The sequence below is a fragment of the Chiloscyllium punctatum genome, chromosome 3 (genome assembly GCF_047496795.1).
Source record: "Chiloscyllium punctatum isolate Juve2018m chromosome 3, sChiPun1.3, whole genome shotgun sequence".
Taxonomy (NCBI): Eukaryota; Metazoa; Chordata; class Chondrichthyes; order Orectolobiformes; family Hemiscylliidae; genus Chiloscyllium; species Chiloscyllium punctatum.
The window spans coordinates 40,609,622-40,627,784 of NC_092741.1; the positions used below are offsets into that span (position 1 = coordinate 40,609,622).

General features: G+C 51.8%; 11 non-coding genes across 11 annotated transcripts; all 11 read right to left on the reverse strand.

Annotated features, from left to right (window-relative positions):
* Positions 1-390: 390 nt before the first annotated feature.
* Positions 391-509, reverse strand: LOC140475527 (5S ribosomal RNA). Its single transcript, XR_011960055.1, has one exon. It is a non-coding gene; the product is annotated as a 5S ribosomal RNA (ribosomal RNA).
* A 1,535-nt stretch (positions 510-2,044) lies between these two features.
* LOC140471307 (5S ribosomal RNA) lies at positions 2,045-2,163 on the reverse strand. Its single transcript, XR_011956962.1, has one exon. It is a non-coding gene; the product is annotated as a 5S ribosomal RNA (ribosomal RNA).
* Positions 2,164-3,694: 1,531 nt separating this feature from the next.
* On the reverse strand, positions 3,695-3,813 carry LOC140468883 (5S ribosomal RNA). Its single transcript, XR_011955870.1, has one exon. It is a non-coding gene; the product is annotated as a 5S ribosomal RNA (ribosomal RNA).
* Positions 3,814-5,344: 1,531 nt separating this feature from the next.
* LOC140469288 (5S ribosomal RNA) lies at positions 5,345-5,463 on the reverse strand. The gene has a single exon (XR_011956051.1). It is a non-coding gene; the product is annotated as a 5S ribosomal RNA (ribosomal RNA).
* Positions 5,464-7,002: 1,539 nt separating this feature from the next.
* On the reverse strand, positions 7,003-7,121 carry LOC140475852 (5S ribosomal RNA). The gene has a single exon (XR_011960337.1). It is a non-coding gene; the product is annotated as a 5S ribosomal RNA (ribosomal RNA).
* Positions 7,122-8,652: 1,531 nt separating this feature from the next.
* On the reverse strand, positions 8,653-8,771 carry LOC140475767 (5S ribosomal RNA). Its single transcript, XR_011960256.1, has one exon. It is a non-coding gene; the product is annotated as a 5S ribosomal RNA (ribosomal RNA).
* A 1,535-nt stretch (positions 8,772-10,306) lies between these two features.
* Positions 10,307-10,425, reverse strand: LOC140475853 (5S ribosomal RNA). The gene has a single exon (XR_011960338.1). It is a non-coding gene; the product is annotated as a 5S ribosomal RNA (ribosomal RNA).
* Positions 10,426-11,956: 1,531 nt separating this feature from the next.
* On the reverse strand, positions 11,957-12,075 carry LOC140475538 (5S ribosomal RNA). Its single transcript, XR_011960063.1, has one exon. It is a non-coding gene; the product is annotated as a 5S ribosomal RNA (ribosomal RNA).
* A 1,535-nt stretch (positions 12,076-13,610) lies between these two features.
* LOC140469385 (5S ribosomal RNA) lies at positions 13,611-13,729 on the reverse strand. Its single transcript, XR_011956085.1, has one exon. It is a non-coding gene; the product is annotated as a 5S ribosomal RNA (ribosomal RNA).
* A 1,526-nt stretch (positions 13,730-15,255) lies between these two features.
* Positions 15,256-15,374, reverse strand: LOC140475549 (5S ribosomal RNA). The gene has a single exon (XR_011960072.1). It is a non-coding gene; the product is annotated as a 5S ribosomal RNA (ribosomal RNA).
* A 1,531-nt stretch (positions 15,375-16,905) lies between these two features.
* LOC140469318 (5S ribosomal RNA) lies at positions 16,906-17,024 on the reverse strand. Its single transcript, XR_011956062.1, has one exon. It is a non-coding gene; the product is annotated as a 5S ribosomal RNA (ribosomal RNA).
* Positions 17,025-18,163: the final 1,139 nt, after the last annotated feature.

An 18,163-nucleotide genomic window follows, 5' to 3' on the forward strand; every position in this document is an offset into this window, starting at 1 on the left:
TTGAAGAAAGAGTTGGACAGAGCTCTCAAGGATAGTGGAATCAAGGCTTATGGAGATAAGGCAGGAACAGGATACTGATTAAGGATGATCAGCCATGATCATATTGAATGGTGGTGCAGGCTCCAAGGGCAGAATGGCCAACTCCTGCACCTATTGTCTATTGTCCTCCTTTCCTGACTGCCAGCCGCAGACAGCGTGCAGCCCCAATCCCTTTCTTTCCGTCTTTCTTGCTGATTTTGGCAGCGCTCCGCTCTGCTCCCCTCCCTGTCTCCTGCCTGCAGGAGACTGATGCCAGGCACAGCGGCAGCAAAAATAACCTGTCGCTGCATTGCGTGCGTGGCCCAACACGAGTGCAGAGGGGTGACTTGAGCAGCCCCTGCTGGCGGAAAAAGCCTACTGCACCTGGTATTCCCAGGCGGTCTCCCATCCAAGTACTAACCAGGCCTGAGTCTGCTTAGCTTCCGAGATCAGACGAGATCGGGCGTTTTCAGACTAGTATGGCCGTAGGCGCTGGCCCCTGCCTTTTCTCCCCACTTCAAGGCGTGCTGGCCAGCCACATTTTCTTTGCTGCTCTTTCTCTTGATCCCCTTTGTTTTTTTTTTCTCTCTTTTCTCTTTGCTCTTCCTCCTCCGTGCGTGCTTCCCTCCCTCCCTCCCCCCCTCCAGCTAGCCCTTGCCCACCAGGCTCCTGTCGTCTCCCACATCCCCACACAGGCCAACTGCAAGACCTCCCCCTGCTTCATAGGGCTGCAGCCTGCATTCTCTCATCCTTCCACACTCCTCCACGCCTCCATTTCGGAATGGCAGGCAGTGACCAGTGGGGTACCGCAGGGATCAGTACTGGGACCGCAGCTTTTTACAATATATGTTCATGATATAGAAGATGCTATTAGCAATAACATTAGCAAATTTGCTGATGATACTGAGCTGGGTGGCAGGGTGAAATGTGATGAGGATGTTAGGAGATTACCGGGTGACCTGGACAAGTTAGGTGAGTGGTCAGATGCATGGCAGATGCACTTTAATGTGGATAAATGGATGCTTATCCACTTTGGTGGCAAGAACAGGAAGGCAGATTACTACCTAAATGGAATCAATTTCGGTCAAGGGACAGTACCGAGAGATCTGGGGGTTCTTGTACACCACTCAATGAAGGTAAGCATGCAGGTACAGCAGGTAGTGAAGAAGGCTAATAGCATGCTGGCCTTCATAACAAGAGGGATCGAGTACAGAAGCAAAGAGGTTCTTCTGCAGGTGTACAGGGCCCTGGTGAGACCACACCTGGAGTACTGTGTGCAGTTCTGGTCTCCAAATTTGAGGAGAGACATTCTGGCTATTGAGGGAGTGCAGCGTAGGTTGACGAGGTCAATTCCTGGAATGGCGGGATTACCTTACACTGAAAGACTGGAGCGACTGGGCTTGTGTACCCTTGAGTTTAGAAGACTGAGAGGGGATCTGGTTGAGACATATAAGATTATCAAAGGATTGGACACTCTGGCGGCAGGAAACGTGAGTGCCGAAACAGAGGACACAGCTTAAAAATACGGGGTAGACCGTTTAGGACAGAGATGAGGAGAAACGTCTTCACCCAGAGAGTGGTGGCTGTGTGGAATGCTCTGCCCCAGAGGGCAGTGGAGGCCCAGTCTCTGGATTCATTGAAGAAAGAGTTGGACAGAGCTCTCAAGGATAGTGGAATCAAGGCTTATGGAGATAAGGCAGGAACAGGATACTGATTAAGGATGATCAGCCATGATCATATTGAATGGTGGTGCAGGCTCCAAGGGCAGAATGGCCAACTCCTGCACCTATTGTCTATTGTCCTCCTTTCCTGACTGCCAGCCGCAGACAGCGTGCAGCCCCAATCCCTTTCTTTCCGTCTTTCTTGCTGATTTTGGCAGCGCTCCGCTCTCCTCCCCTCCCTGTCTCCTGCCTGCAGGAGACTGATGCCAGGCACAGCGGCAGCAAAAATAACCTGTCGCTGCATTGCGTGCGTGGCCCAACACGAGTGCAGAGGGGTGACTTGAGCAGCCCCTGCTGGCGGAAAAACCCTACTGCACCTGGTATTCCCAGGCAGTGTCCCATCCGAGTACTAACCAGGCCTGAGTGTGCTTAGCTTCCGAGATCAGACGAGATCGGGCGTTTTCAGACTAGTATGGCCGTAGGCGTTGGCCCCTTCCTTTTCTCCCCACTTCAAGGCGTGCTGGCCAGCCACATTTTCTTTGCTGCTCTTTCTCTTGATCCCCTTTGTTTTTTTTTTCTCTCTTTTCTCTTTGCTCTTCCTCCTCCGTGCGTGCTTCCCTCCCTCCCTCCCTCCAGCTAGCCCTTGCCCACCAGGCTCCTGTCGTCTCCCACATCCCCACACAGGCCAACTGCAAGACCTCCCCCTGCTTCATAGGGCTGCAGCCTGCATTCTCTCATCCTTCCACACTCCTCCACGCCTCCATTTCGGAATGGCAGGCAGTGACCAGTGGGGTACCGCAGGGATCAGTACTGGGACCGCAGCTTTTTACAATATATGTTCATGATATAGAAGATGCTATTAGCAATAACATTAGCAAATTTGCTGATGATACTGAGCTGGGTGGCAGGGTGAAATGTGATGAGGATGTTAGGAGATTACCGGGTGACCTGGACAAGTTAGGTGAGTGGTCAGATGCATGGCAGATGCACTTTAATGTGGATAAATGGATGCTTATCCACTTTGGTGGCAAGAACAGGAAGGCAGATTACTACCTAAATGGAATCAATTTCGGTCAAGGGACAGTGCCGGGAGATCTGGGGGTTCTTGTACACCACTCAATGAAGGTCAGCATGCAGGTACAGCAGGTAGTGAAGAAGGCTAATAGCATGCTGGCCTTCATAACAAGAGGGATCGAGTACAGAAGCAAAGAGGTTCTTCTGCAGGTGTACAGGGCCCTGGTGAGACCACACCTGGAGTACTGTGTGCAGTTCTGGTCTCCAAATTTGAGGAGAGACATTCTGGCTATTGAGGGAGTGCAGCGTAGGTTGACGAGGTCAATTCCTGGAATGGCGGGATTACCTTACACTGAAAGACTGGAGCGACTGGGCTTGTGTACCCTTGAGTTTAGAAGACTGAGAGGGGATCTGGTTGAGACATATAAGATTATCAAAGGATTGGACACTCTGGCGGCAGGAAACGTGAGTGCCGAAACAGAGGACACAGCTTAAAAATACGGGGTAGACCGTTTAGGACAGAGATGAGGAGAAACGTCTTCACCCAGAGAGTGGTGGCTGTGTGGAATGCTCTGCCCCAGAGGGCAGTGGAGGCCCAGTCTCTGGATTCATTGAAGAAAGAGTTGGACAGAGCTCTCAAGGATAGTGGAATCAAGGCTTATGGAGATAAGGCAGGAACAGGATACTGATTAAGGATGATCAGCCATGATCATATTGAATGGTGGTGCAGGCTCCAAGGGCAGAATGGCCAACTCCTGCACCTATTGTCTATTGTCCTCCTTTCCTGACTGCCAGCCGCAGACAGCGTGCAGCCCCAATCCCTTTCTTTCCGTCTTTCTTGCTGATTTTGGCAGCGCTCCGCTCTCCTCCCCTCCCTGTCTCCTGCCTGCAGGAGACTGATGCCAGGCACAGCGGCAGCAAAAATAACCTGTCGCTGCATTGCGTGCGTGGCCCAACACGAGTGCAGAGGGGTGACTTGAGCAGCCCCTGCTGGCGGAAAAAGCCTACTGCACCTGGTATTCCCAGGCGGTCTCCCATCCAAGTACTAACCAGGCCTGAGTCTGCTTAGCTTCCGATATCAGACGAGATCGGGCGTTTTCAGACTAGTATGGCCGTAGGCACTGGCCCCGGCCTTTTCTCCCCACTTCAAGGCGTGCTGGCCAGCCACATTTTCTTTGCTGCTCTTTCTCTTGATCCCCTTTGATTTTTTTTTCACTCTTTTCTCTTTGCTCTTCCTCCTCCGTGCGTGCTTCCCTCACTCCCTCCCTCCAGCTAGCCCTTGCCCACCAGGCTCCTGTCGTCTCCCACATCCTCACACAGGCCAACTGCAAGACCTCCCCCTGCTTCATAGGGCTGCAGCCTGCATTCTCTCATCCTTCCACACTCCTCCACGCCTCCATTTCGGAATGGCAGGCAGTGACCAGTGGGGTACCGCAGGGATCAGTACTGGGACCGCAGCTTTTTACAATATATGTTCATGATATAGAAGATGCTATTAGCAATAACATTAGCAAATTTGCTGATGATACTGAGCTGGGTGGCAGGGTGAAATGTGATGAGGATGTTAGGAGATTACCGGGTGACCTGGACAAGTTAGGTGAGTGGTCAGATGCATGGCAGATGCACTTTAATGTGGATAAATGGATGCTTATCCACTTTGGTGGCAAGAACAGGAAGGCAGATTACTACCTAAATGGAATCAATTTCGGTCAAGGGACAGTACCGAGAGATCTGGGGGTTCTTGTACACCACTCAATGAAGGTAAGCATGCAGGTACAGCAGGTAGTGAAGAAGGCTAATAGCATGCTGGCCTTCATAACAAGAGGGATCGAGTACAGAAGCAAAGAGGTTCTTCTGCAGGTGTACAGGGCCCTGGTGAGACCACACCTGGAGTACTGTGTGCAGTTCTGGTCTCCAAATTTGAGGAGAGACATTCTGGCTATTGAGGGAGTGCAGCGTAGGTTGACGAGGTCAATTCCTGGAATGGCGGGATTACCTTACACTGAAAGACTGGAGCGACTGGGATTGTGTACCCTTGAGTTTAGAAGACTGAGAGGGGATCTGGTTGAGACGTATAAGATTATCAAAGGATTGGACACTCTGGCGGCAGGAAACGTGAGTGCCGAAACAGAGGACACAGCTTAAAAATACGGGGTAGACCGTTTAGGACAGAGATGAGGAGAAACGTCTTCACCCAGAGAGTGGTGGCTGTGTGGAATGCTCTGCCCCAGAGGGCAGTGGAGGCCCAGTCTCTGGATTCATTGAAGAAAGAGTTGGACAGAGCTCTCAAGGATAGTGGAATCAAGGCTTATGGAGATAAGGCAGGAACAGGATACTGATTAAGGATGATCAGCCATGATCATATTGAATGGTGGTGCAGGCTCCAAGGGCAGAATGGCCAACTCCTGCACCTATTGTCTATTGTCCTCCTTTCCTGACTGCCAGCCGCAGACAGCGTGCAGCCCCAATCCCTTTCTTTCCGTCTTTCTTGCTGATTTTGGCAGCGCTCCGCTCTGCTCCCCTCCCTGTCTCCTGCCTGCAGGAGACTGATGCCAGGCACAGCGGCAGCAAAAATAACCTGTCGCTGCATTGCGTGCGTGGCCCAACACGAGTGCAGAGGGGTGACTTGAGCAGCCCCTGCTGGCGGAAAAAGCCTACTGCACCTGGTATTCCCAGGCGGGGTCCCATCCAAGTACTAACCAGGCCTGAGTCTGCTTAGCTTCCGAGATCAGACGAGATCGGGCGTTTTCAGACTAGTATGGCCGTAGGCGCTGGCCCCTGCCTTTTCTCCCCACTTCAAGGCGTGCTGGCCAGCCACATTTTCTTTGCTGCTCTTTCTCTTGATCCCCTTTGTTTTTTTTTTCTCTCTTTTCTCTTTGCTCTTCCTCCTCCGTGCGTGCTTCCCTCCCTCCCTCCCTCCCCCCCTCCAGCTAGCCCTTGCCCACCAGGCTCCTGTCGTCTCCCACATCCCCACACAGGCCAACTGCAAGACCTCCCCCTGCTTCATAGGGCTGCAGCCTGCATTCTCTCATCCTTCCACACTCCTCCACGCCTCCATTTCGGAATGGCAGGCAGTGACCAGTGGGGTACCGCAGGGATCAGTACTGGGACCGCAGCTTTTTACAATATATGTTCATGATATAGAAGATGCTATTAGCAATAACATTAGCAAATTTGCTGATGATACTGAGCTGGGTGGCAGGGTGAAATGTGATGAGGATGTTAGGAGATTACCGGGTGACCTGGACAAGTTAGGTGAGTGGTCAGATGCATGGCAGATGCACTTTAATGTGGATAAATGGATGCTTATCCACTTTGGTGGCAAGAACAGGAAGGCAGATTACTACCTAAATGGAATCAATTTCGGTCAAGGGACAGTGCCGGGAGATCTGGGGGTTCTTGTACACCACTCAATGAAGGTCAGCATGCAGGTACAGCAGGTAGTGAAGAAGGCTAATAGCATGCTGGCCTTCATAACAAGAGGGATCGAGTACAGAAGCAAAGAGGTTCTTCTGCAGGTGTACAGGGCCCTGGTGAGACCACACCTGGAGTACTGTGTGCAGTTCTGGTCTCCAAATTTGAGGAGAGACATTCTGGCTATTGAGGGAGTGCAGCGTAGGTTGACGAGGTCAATTCCTGGAATGGCGGGATTACCTTACACTGAAAGACTGGAGCGACTGGGCTTGTGTACCCTTGAGTTTAGAAGACTGAGAGGGGATCTGGTTGAGACATATAAGATTATCAAAGGATTGGACACTCTGGCGGCAGGAAACGTGAGTGCCGAAACAGAGGACACAGCTTAAAAATACGGCGTAGACCTTGTAGGACAGAGATGAGGAGAAACGTCTTCACCCAGAGAGTGGTGGCTGTGTGGAATGCTCTGCCCCAGAGGGCAGTGGAGGCCCAGTCTCTGGATTCATTGAAGAAAGAGTTGGACAGAGCTCTCAAGGATAGTGGAATCAAGGCTTATGGAGATAAGGCAGGAACAGGATACTGATTAAGGATGATCAGCCATGATCATATTGAATGGTGGTGCAGGCTCCAAGGGCAGAATGGCCAACTCCTGCACCTATTGTCTATTGTCCTCCTTTCCTGACTGCCAGCCGCAGACAGCGTGCAGCCCCAATCCCTTTCTTTCCGTCTTTCTTGCTGATTTTGGCAGCGCTCCGCTCTCCTCCCCTCCCTGTCTCCTGCCTGCAGGAGACTGATGCCAGGCACAGCGGCAGCAAAAATAACCTGTCGCTGCATTGCGTGCGTGGCCCAACACGAGTGCAGAGGGGTGACTTGAGCAGCCCCTGCTGGCGGAAAAAGCCTACTGCACCTGGTATTCCCAGTCGGTCTCCCATCCAAGTACTAACCAGGCCTGAGTCTGCTTAGCTTCCGAGATCAGACGAGATCGGGCGTTTTCAGACTAGTATGGCCGTAGGCGCTGGCCTCTGCCTTTTCTCCCCACTTCAAGGCGTGCTGGCCAGCCACATTTTCTTTGCTGCTCTTTCTCTTGATCCCCTTTGTTTTTTTTTTCTCTCTTTTCTCTTTGCTCTTCCTCCTCCGTGCGTGCTTCCCTCCCTCCCTCCCTCCAGCTAGCCCTTGCCCACCAGGCTCCTGTCGTCTCCCACATCCCCACACAGGCCAACTGCAAGACCTCCCCCTGCTTCATAGGGCTGCAGCCTGCATTCTCTCATCCTTCCACACTCCTCCACGCCTCCATTTCGGAATGGCAGGCAGTGACCAGTGGGGTACCGCAGGGATCAGTACTGGGACCGCAGCTTTTTACAATATATGTTCATGATATAGAAGATGCTATTAGCAATAACATTAGCAAATTTGCTGATGATACTGAGCTGGGTGGCAGGGTGAAATGTGATGAGGATGTTAGGAGATTACCGGGTGACCTGGACAAGTTAGGTGAGTGGTCAGATGCATGGCAGATGCACTTTAATGTGGATAAATGGATGCTTATCCACTTTGGTGGCAAGAACAGGAAGGCAGATTACTACCTAAATGGAATCAATTTCGGTCAAGGGACAGTACCAAGAGATCTGGGGGTTCTTGTACACCACTCAATGAAGGTCAGCATGCAGGTACAGCAGGTAGTGAAGAAGGCTAATAGCATGCTGGCCTTCATAACAAGAGGGATCGAGTACAGAAGCAAAGAGGTTCTTCTGCAGGTGTACAGGGCCCTGGTGAGACCACACCTGGAGTACTGTGTGCAGTTCTGGTCTCCAAATTTGAGGAGAGACATTCTGGCTATTGAGGGAGTGCAGCGTAGGTTGACGAGGTCAATTCCTGGAATGGCGGGATTACCTTACACTGAAAGACTGGAGCGACTGGGCTTGTGTACCCTTGAGTTTAGAAGACTGAGAGGGGATCTGGTTGAGACATATAAGATTATCAAAGGATTGGACACTCTGGCGGCAGGAAACGTGAGTGCCGAAACAGAGGACACAGCTTAAAAATACGGGGTAGACCGTTTAGGACAGAGATGAGGAGAAACGTCTTCACCCAGAGAGTGGTGGCTGTGTGGAATGCTCTGCCCCAGAGGGCAGTGGAGGCCCAGTCTCTGGATTCATTGAAGAAAGAGTTGGACAGAGCTCTCAAGGATAGTGGAATCAAGGCTTATGGAGATAAGGCAGGAACAGGATACTGATTAAGGATGATCAGCCATGATCATATTGAATGGTGGTGCAGGCTCCAAGGGCAGAATGGCCAACTCCTGCACCTATTGTCTATTGTCCTCCTTTCCTGACTGCCAGCCGCAGACAGCGTGCAGCCCCAATCCCTTTCTTTCCGTCTTTCTTGCTGATTTTGGCAGCGCTCCGCTCTGCTCCCCTCCCTGTCTCCTGCCTGCAGGAGACTGATGCCAGGCACAGCGGCAGCAAAAATAACCTGTCGCTGCATTGCGTGCGTGGCCCAACACGAGTGCAGAGGGGTGACTTGAGCAGCCCCTGCTGGCGGAAAAAGCCTACTGCACCTGGTATTCCCAGGCGGTCTCCCATCCAAGTACTAACCAGGCCTGAGTCTGCTTAGCTTCCGAGATCAGATGAGATCGGGCGTTTTCAGACTAGTATGGCCGTAGGCGCTGGCCCCTGCCTTTTCTCCCCACTTCAAGGCGTGCTGGCCAGCCACATTTTCTTTGCTGCTCTTTCTCTTGATCCCCTTTGTTTTTTTTTTCTCTCTTTTCTCTTTGCTCTTCCTCCTCCGTGCGTGCTTCCCTCCCTCCCTCCCCCCCTCCAGCTAGCCCTTGCCCACCAGGCTCCTGTCGTCTCCCACATCCCCACACAGGCCAACTGCAAGACCTCCCCCTGCTTCATAGGGCTGCAGCCTGCATTCTCTCATCCTTCCACACTCCTCCACGCCTCCATTTCGGAATGGCAGGCAGTGACCAGTGGGGTACCGCAGGGATCAGTACTGGGACCGCAGCTTTTTACAATATATGTTCATGATATAGAAGATGCTATTAGCAATAACATTAGCAAATTTGCTGATGATACTGAGCTGGGTGGCAGGGTGAAATGTGATGAGGATGTTAGGAGATTACCGGGTGACCTGGACAAGTTAGGTGAGTGGTCAGATGCATGGCAGATGCACTTTAATGTGGATAAATGGATGCTTATCCACTTTGGTGGCAAGAACAGGAAGGCAGATTACTACCTAAATGGAATCAATTTCGGTCAAGGGACAGTACCGAGAGATCTGGGGGTTCTTGTACACCACTCAATGAAGGTAAGCATGCAGGTACAGCAGGTAGTGAAGAAGGCTAATAGCATGCTGGCCTTCATAACAAGAGGGATCGAGTACAGAAGCAAAGAGGTTCTTCTGCAGGTGTACAGGGCCCTGGTGAGACCACACCTGGAGTACTGTGTGCAGTTCTGGTCTCCAAATTTGAGGAGAGACATTCTGGCTATTGAGGGAGTGCAGCGTAGGTTGACGAGGTCAATTCCTGGAATGGCGGGATTACCTTACACTGAAAGACTGGAGCGACTGGGCTTGTGTACCCTTGAGTTTAGAAGACTGAGAGGGGATCTGGTTGAGACATATAAGATTATCAAAGGATTGGACACTCTGGCGGCAGGAAACGTGAGTGCCGAAACAGAGGACACAGCTTAAAAATACGGGGTAGACCGTTTAGGACAGAGATGAGGAGAAACGTCTTCACCCAGAGAGTGGTGGCTGTGTGGAATGCTCTGCCCCAGAGGGCAGTGGAGGCCCAGTCTCTGGATTCATTGAAGAAAGAGTTGGACAGAGCTCTCAAGGATAGTGGAATCAAGGCTTATGGAGATAAGGCAGGAACAGGATACTGATTAAGGATGATCAGCCATGATCATATTGAATGGTGGTGCAGGCTCCAAGGGCAGAATGGCCAACTCCTGCACCTATTGTCTATTGTCCTCCTTTCCTGACTGCCAGCCGCAGACAGCGTGCAGCCCCAATCCCTTTCTTTCCGTCTTTCTTGCTGATTTTGGCAGCGCTCCGCTCTCCTCCCCTCCCTGTCTCCTGCCTGCAGGAGACTGATGCCAGGCACAGCGGCAGCAAAAATAACCTGTCGCTGCATTGCGTGCGTGGCCCAACACGAGTGCAGAGGGGTGACTTGAGCAGCCCCTGCTGGCGGAAAAAGCCTACTGCACCTGGTATTCCCAGTCGGTCTCCCATCCAAGTACTAACCAGGCCTGAGTCTGCTTAGCTTCCGAGATCAGACGAGATCGGGCGTTTTCAGACTAGTATGGCCGTAGGCGCTGGCCCCTGCCTTTTCTCCCCACTTCAAGGCGTGCTGGCCAGCCACATTTTCTTTGCTGCTCTTTCTCTTGATCCCCTTTGTTTTTTTTTTCTCTCTTTTCTCTTTGCTCTTCCTCCTCCGTGCGTGCTTCCCTCCCTCCCTCCCTCCAGCTAGCCCTTGCCCACCAGGCTCCTGTCGTCTCCCACATCCCCACACAGGCCAACTGCAAGACCTCCCCCTGCTTCATAGGGCTGCAGCCTGCATTCTCTCATCCTTCCACACTCCTCCACGCCTCCATTTCGGAATGGCAGGCAGTGACCAGTGGGGTACCGCAGGGATCAGTACTGGGACCGCAGCTTTTTACAATATATGTTCATGATATAGAAGATGCTATTAGCAATAACATTAGCAAATTTACTGATGATACTGAGCTGGGTGGCAGGGTGAAATGTGATGAGGATGTTAGGAGATTACCGGGTGACCTGGACAAGTTAGGTGAGTGGTCAGATGCATGGCAGATGCACTTTAATGTGGATAAATGGATGCTTATCCACTTTGGTGGCAAGAACAGGAAGGCAGATTACTACCTAAATGGAATCAATTTCGGTCAAGGGACAGTACCGAGAGATCTGGGGGTTCTTGTACACCACTCAATGAAGGTCAGCATGCAGGTACAGCAGGTAGTGAAGAAGGCTAATAGCATGCTGGCCTTCATAACAAGAGGGATCGAGTACAGAAGCAAAGAGGTTCTTCTGCAGGTGTACAGGGCCCTGGTGAGACCACACCTGGAGTACTGTGTGCAGTTCTGGTCTCCAAATTTGAGGAGAGACATTCTGGCTATTGAGGGAGTGCAGCGTAGGTTGACGAGGTCAATTCCTGGAATGGCGGGATTACCTTACACTGAAAGACTGGAGCGACTGGGCTTGTGTACCCTTGAGTTTAGAAGACTGAGAGGGGATCTGGTTGAGACATATAAGATTATCAAAGGATTGGACACTCTGGCGGCAGGAAACGTGAGTGCCGAAACAGAGGACACAGCTTAAAAATACGGGGTAGACCGTTTAGGACAGAGATGAGGAGAAATGTCTTCACCCAGAGAGTGGTGGCTGTGTGGAATGCTCTGCCCCAGAGGGCAGTGGAGGCCCAGTCTCTGGATTCATTGAAGAAAGAGTTGGACAGAGCTCTCAAGGATAGTGGAATCAAGGCTTATGGAGATAAGGCAGGAACAGGATACTGATTAAGGATGATCAGCCATGATCATATTGAATGGTGGTGCAGGCTCCAAGGGCAGAATGGCCAACTCCTGCACCTATTGTCTATTGTCCTCCTTTCCTGACTGCCAGCCGCAGACAGCGTGCAGCCCCAATCCCTTTCTTTCCGTCTTTCTTGCTGATTTTGGCAGCGCTCCGCTCTGCTCCCCTCCCTGTCTCCTGCCTGCAGGAGACTGATGCCAGGCACAGCGGCAGCAAAAATAACCTGTCGCTGCATTGCGTGCGTGGCCCAACACGAGTGCAGAGGGGTGACTTGAGCAGCCCCTGCTGGCGGAAAAAGCCTACTGCACCTGGTATTCCCAGGCGGTCTCCCATCCAAGTACTAACCAGGCCTGAGTCTGCTTAGCTTCCGAGATCAGACGAGATCGGGCGTTTTCAGACTAGTATGGCCGTAGGCGCTGGCCCCTGCCTTTTCTCCCCACTTCAAGGCGTGCTGGCCAGCCACATTTTCTTTGCTGCTCTTTCTCTTGATCCCCTTTGTTTTTTTTTTCTCTCTTTTCTCTTTGCTCTTCCTCCTCCGTGCGTGCTTCCCTCCCTCCCTCCCCCCCTCCAGCTAGCCCTTGCCCACCAGGCTCCTGTCGTCTCCCACATCCCCACACAGGCCAACTGCAAGACCTCCCCCTGCTTCATAGGGCTGCAGCCTGCATTCTCTCATCCTTCCACACTCCTCCACGCCTCCATTTCGGAATGGCAGGCAGTGACCAGTGGGGTACCGCAGGGATCAGTACTGGGACCGCAGCTTTTTACAATATATGTTCATGATATAGAAGATGCTATTAGCAATAACATTAGCAAATTTGCTGATGATACTGAGCTGGGTGGCAGGGTGAAATGTGATGAGGATGTTAGGAGATTACCGGGTGACCTGGACAAGTTAGGTGAGTGGTCAGATGCATGGCAGATGCACTTTAATGTGGATAAATGGATGCTTATCCACTTTGGTGGCAAGAACAGGAAGGCAGATTACTACCTAAATGGAATCAATTTCGGTCAAGGGACAGTACCGAGAGATCTGGGGGTTCTTGTACACCACTCAATGAAGGTAAGCATGCAGGTACAGCAGGTAGTGAAGAAGGCTAATAGCATGCTGGCCTTCATAACAAGAGGGATCGAGTACAGAAGCAAAGAGGTTCTTCTGCAGGTGTACAGGGCCCTGGTGAGACCACACCTGGAGTACTGTGTGCAGTTCTGGTCTCCAAATTTGAGGAGAGACATTCTGGCTATTGAGGGAGTGCAGCGTAGGTTGACGAGGTCAATTCCTGGAATGGCGGGATTACCTTACACTGAAAGACTGGAGCGACTGGGCTTGTGTACCCTTGAGTTTAGAAGACTGAGAGGGGATCTGGTTGAGACATATAAGATTATCAAAGGATTGGACACTCTGGCGGCAGGAAACGTGAGTGCCGAAACAGAGGACACAGCTTAAAAATACGGGGTAGACCGTTTAGGACAGAGATGAGGAGAAACGTCTTCACCCAGAGAGTGGTGGCTGTGTGGAATGCTCTGCCCCAGAGGGCAGTGGAGGCCCAGTCTCTGGATTCATTGAAGAAAGAGTTGGACAGAGCTCTCAAGGATAGTGGAATCAAGGCTTATGGAGATAAGGCAGGAACAGGATACTGATTAAGGATGATCAGCCATGATCATATTGAATGGTGGTGCAGGCTCCAAGGGCAGAATGGCCAACTCCTGCACCTATTGTCTATTGTCCTCCTTTCCTGACTGCCAGCCGCAGACAGCGTGCAGCCCCAATCCCTTTCTTTCCGTCTTTCTTGCTGATTTTGGCAGCGCTCCGCTCTCCTCCCCTCCCTGTCTCCTGCCTGCAGGAGACTGATGCCAGGCACAGCGGCAGCAAAAATAACCTGTCGCTGCATTGCGTGCGTGGCCCAACACGAGTGCAGAGGGGTGACTTGAGCAGCCCCTGCTGGCGGAAAAAGCCTACTGCACCTGGTAGTCCCAGGCGGTCTCCCATCCAAGTACTAACCAGGCCTGAGTCTGCTTAGCTTCCGAGATCAGACGAGATCGGGCGTTTTCAGACTAGTATGGCCGTAGGCGCTGGCCCCTGCCTTTTCTCCCCACTTCAAGGCGTGCTGGCCAGCCACATTTTCTTTGCTGCTCTTTCTCTTGATCCCCTTTGTTTTTTTTTCTCTCTTTTCTCTTTGCTCTTCCTCCTCCGTGCGTGCTTCCCTCCCTCCCTCCAGCTAGCCCTTGCCCACCAGGCTCCTGTCGTCTCCCACATCCCCACACAGGCCAACTGCAAGACCTCCCCCTGCTTCATAGGGCTGCAGCCTGCATTCTCTCATCCTTCCACACTCCTCCACGCCTCCATTTCGGAATGGCAGGTAGTGACCAGTGGGGTACCGCAGGGATCAGTACTGGGACCGCAGCTTTTTACAATATATGTTCATGATATAGAAGATGCTATTAGCAATAACATTAGCAAATTTGCTGATGATACTGAGCTGGGTGGCAGGGTGAAATGTGATGAGGATGTTAGGAGATTACCGGGTGACCTGGACAAGTTAGGTGAGTGGTCAGATGCATGGCAGATGCACTTTAATGTGGATAAATGGATGCTTATCCACTTTGGTGGCAAGAACAGGAAGGCAGATTACTACCTAAATGGAATCAATTTCGGTCAAGGGACAGTACCGAGAGATCTGGGGGTTCTTGTACACCACTCAATGAAGGTAAGCATGCAGGTACAGCAGGTAGTGAAGAAGGCTAATAGCATGCTGGCCTTCATAACAAGAGGGATCGAGTACAGAAGCAAAGAGGTTCTTCTGCAGGTGTACAGGGCCCTGGTGAGACCACACCTGGAGTACTGTGTGCAGTTCTGGTCTCCAAATTTGAGGAGAGACATTCTGGCTATTGAGGGAGTGCAGCGTAGGTTGACGAGGTCAATTCCTGGAATGGCGGGATTACCTTACACTGAAAGACTGGAGCGACTGGGCTTGTGTACCCTTGAGTTTAGAAGACTGAGAGGGGATCTGGTTGAGACATATAAGATTATCAAAGGATTGGACACTCTGGCGGCAGGAAACGTGAGTGCCGAAACAGAGGACACAGCTTAAAAATACGGGGTAGACCGTTTAGGACAGAGATGAGGAGAAACGTCTTCACCCAGAGAGTGGTGGCTGTGTGGAATGCTCTGCCCCAGAGGGCAGTGGAGGCCCAGTCTCTGGATTCATTGAAGAAAGAGTTGGACAGAGCTCTCAAGGATAGTGGAATCAAGGCTTATGGAGATAAGGCAGGAACAGGATACTGATTAAGGATGATCAGCCATGATCATATTGAATGGTGGTGCAGGCTCCAAGGGCAGAATGGCCAACTCCTGCACCTATTGTCTATTGTCCTCCTTTCCTGACTGCCAGCCGCAGACAGCGTGCAGCCCCAATCCCTTTCTTTCCGTCTTTCTTGCTGATTTTGGCAGCGCTCCGCTCTCCTCCCCTCCCTGTCTCCTGCCTGCAGGAGACTGATGCCAGGCACAGCGGCAGCAAAAATAACCTGTCGCTGCATTGCGTGCGTGGCCCAACACGAGTGCAGAGGGGTGACTTGAGCAGCCCCTGCTGGCGGAAAAAGCCTACTGCACCTGGTATTCCCAGGCGGTCTCCCATCCAAGTACTAACCAGGCCTGAGTCTGCTTAGCTTCCGAGATCAGACGAGATCGGGCGTTTTCAGACTAGTATGGCCGTAGGCGCTGGCCCCTGCCTTTTCTCCCCACTTCAAGGCGTGCTGGCCAGCCACATTTTCTTTGCTGCTCTTTCTCTTGATCCCCTTTGTTTTTTTTTTCTCTCTTTTCTCTTTGCTCTTCCTCCTCCGTGCGTGCTTCCCTCCCTCCCTCCCTCCAGCTAGCCCTTGCCCACCAGGCTCCTGTCGTCTCCCACATCCCCACACAGGCCAACTGCAAGACCTCCCCCTGCTTCATAGGGCTGCAGCCTGCATTCTCTCATCCTTCCACACTCCTCCACGCCTCCATTTCGGAATGGCAGGCAGTGACCAGTGGGGTACCGCAGGGATCAGTACTGGGACCGCAGCTTTTTACAATATATGTTCATGATATAGAAGATGCTATTAGCAATAACATTAGCAAATTTGCTGATGATACTGAGCTGGGTGGCAGGGTGAAATGTGATGAGGATGTTAGGAGATTACCGGGTGACCTGGACAAGTTAGGTGAGTGGTCAGATGCATGGCAGATGCACTTTAATGTGGATAAATGGATGCTTATCCACTTTGGTGGCAAGAACAGGAAGGCAGATTACTACCTAAATGGAATCAATTTCGGTCAAGGGACAGTGCCGGGAGATCTGGGGGTTCTTGTACACCACTCAATGAAGGTAAGCATGCAGGTACAGCAGGTAGTGAAGAAGGCTAATAGCATGCTGGCCTTCATAACAAGAGGGATCGAGTACAGAAGCAAAGAGGTTCTTCTGCAGGTGTACAGGGCCCTGGTGAGACCACACCTGGAGTACTGTGTGCAGTTCTGGTCTCCAAATTTGAGGAGAGACATTCTGGCTATTGAGGGAGTGCAGCGTAGGTTGACGAGGTCAATTCCTGGAATGGCGGGATTACCTTACACTGAAAGACTGGAGCGACTGGGCTTGTGTACCCTTGAGTTTAGAAGACTGAGAGGGGATCTGGTTGAGACATATAAGATTATCAAAGGATTGGACACTCTGGCGGCAGGAAACGTGAGTGCCGAAACAGAGGACACAGCTTAAAAATACGGGGTAGACCGTTTAGGACAGAGATGAGGAGAAACGTCTTCACCCAGAGAGTGGTGGCTGTGTGGAATGCTCTGCCCCAGAGGGCAGTGGAGGCCCAGTCTCTGGATTCATTGAAGAAAGAGTTGGACAGAGCTCTCAAGGATAGTGGAATCAAGGCTTATGGAGATAAGGCAGGAACAGGATACTGATTAAGGATGATCAGCCATGATCATATTGAATGGTGGTGCAGGCTCCAAGGGCAGAATGGCCAACTCCTGCACCTATTGTCTATTGTCCTCCTTTCCTGACTGCCAGCCGCAGACAGCGTGCAGCCCCAATCCCTTTCTTTCCGTCTTTCTTGCTGATTTTGGCAGCGCTCCGCTCTCCTCCCCTCCCTGTCTCCTGCCTGCAGGAGACTGATGCCAGGCACAGCGGCAGCAAAAATAACCTGTCGCTGCATTGCGTGCGTGGCCCAACACGAGTGCAGAGGGGTGACTTGAGCAGCCCCTGCTGGCGGAAAAAGCCTACTGCACCTGGTACTCCCAGGCAGTCTCCCATCCGAGTACTAACCAGGCCTGAGTCTGCTTAGCTTCCGAGATCAGACGAGATCGGGCGTTTTCAGACTAGTATGGCCGTAGGCGCGGGCCCCTGCCTTTTCTCCCCACTTCAAGGCGTGCTGGCCAGCCACATTTTCTTTGCTGCTCTTTCTCTTGATCCCCTTTGTTTTTTTTTTCTCTCTTTTCTCTTTGCTCTTCCTCCTCCGTGCGTGCTTCCCTCCCTCCCTCCCTCCAGCTAGCCCTTGCCCACCAGGCTCCTGTCGTCTCCCACATCCCCACACAGGCCAACTGCAAGACCTCCCCCTGCTTCATAGGGCTGCAGCCTGCATTCTCTCATCCTTCCACACTCCTCCACGCCTCCATTTCGGAATGGCAGGCAGTGACCAGTGGGGTACCGCAGGGATCAGTACTGGGACCGCAGCTTTTTACAATATATGTTCATGATATAGAAGATGCTATTAGCAATAACATTAGCAAATTTGCTGATGATACTGAGCTGGGTGGCAGGGTGAAATGTGATGAGGATGTTAGGAGATTACCGGGTGACCTGGACAAGTTAGGTGAGTGGTCAGATGCATGGCAGATGCACTTTAATGTGGATAAATGGATGCTTATCCACTTTGGTGGCAAGAACAGGAAGGCAGATTACTACCTAAATGGAATCAATTTCGGTCAAGGGACAGTGCCGGGAGATCTGGGGGTTCTTGTACACCACTCAATGAAGGTCAGCATGCAGGTACAGCAGGTAGTGAAGAAGGCTAATAGCATGCTGGCCTTCATAACAAGAGGGATCGAGTACAGAAGCAAAGAGGTTCTTCTGCAGGTGTACAGGGCCCTGGTGAGACCACACCTGGAGTACTGTGTGCAGTTCTGGTCTCCAAATTTGAGGAGAGACATTCTGGCTATTGAGGGAGTGCAGCGTAGGTTGACGAGGTCAATTCCTGGAATGGCGGGATTACCTTACACTGAAAGACTGGAGCGACTGGGCTTGTGTACCCTTGAGTTTAGAAGACTGAGAGGGGATCTGGTTGAGACATATAAGATTATCAAAGGATTGGACACTCTGGCGGCAGGAAACGTGAGTGCCGAAACAGAGGACACAGCTTAAAAATACGGGGTAGACCGTTTAGGACAGAGATGAGGAGAAACGTCTTCACCCAGAGAGTGGTGGCTGTGTGGAATGCTCTGCCCCAGAGGGCAGTGGAGGCCCAGTCTCTGGATT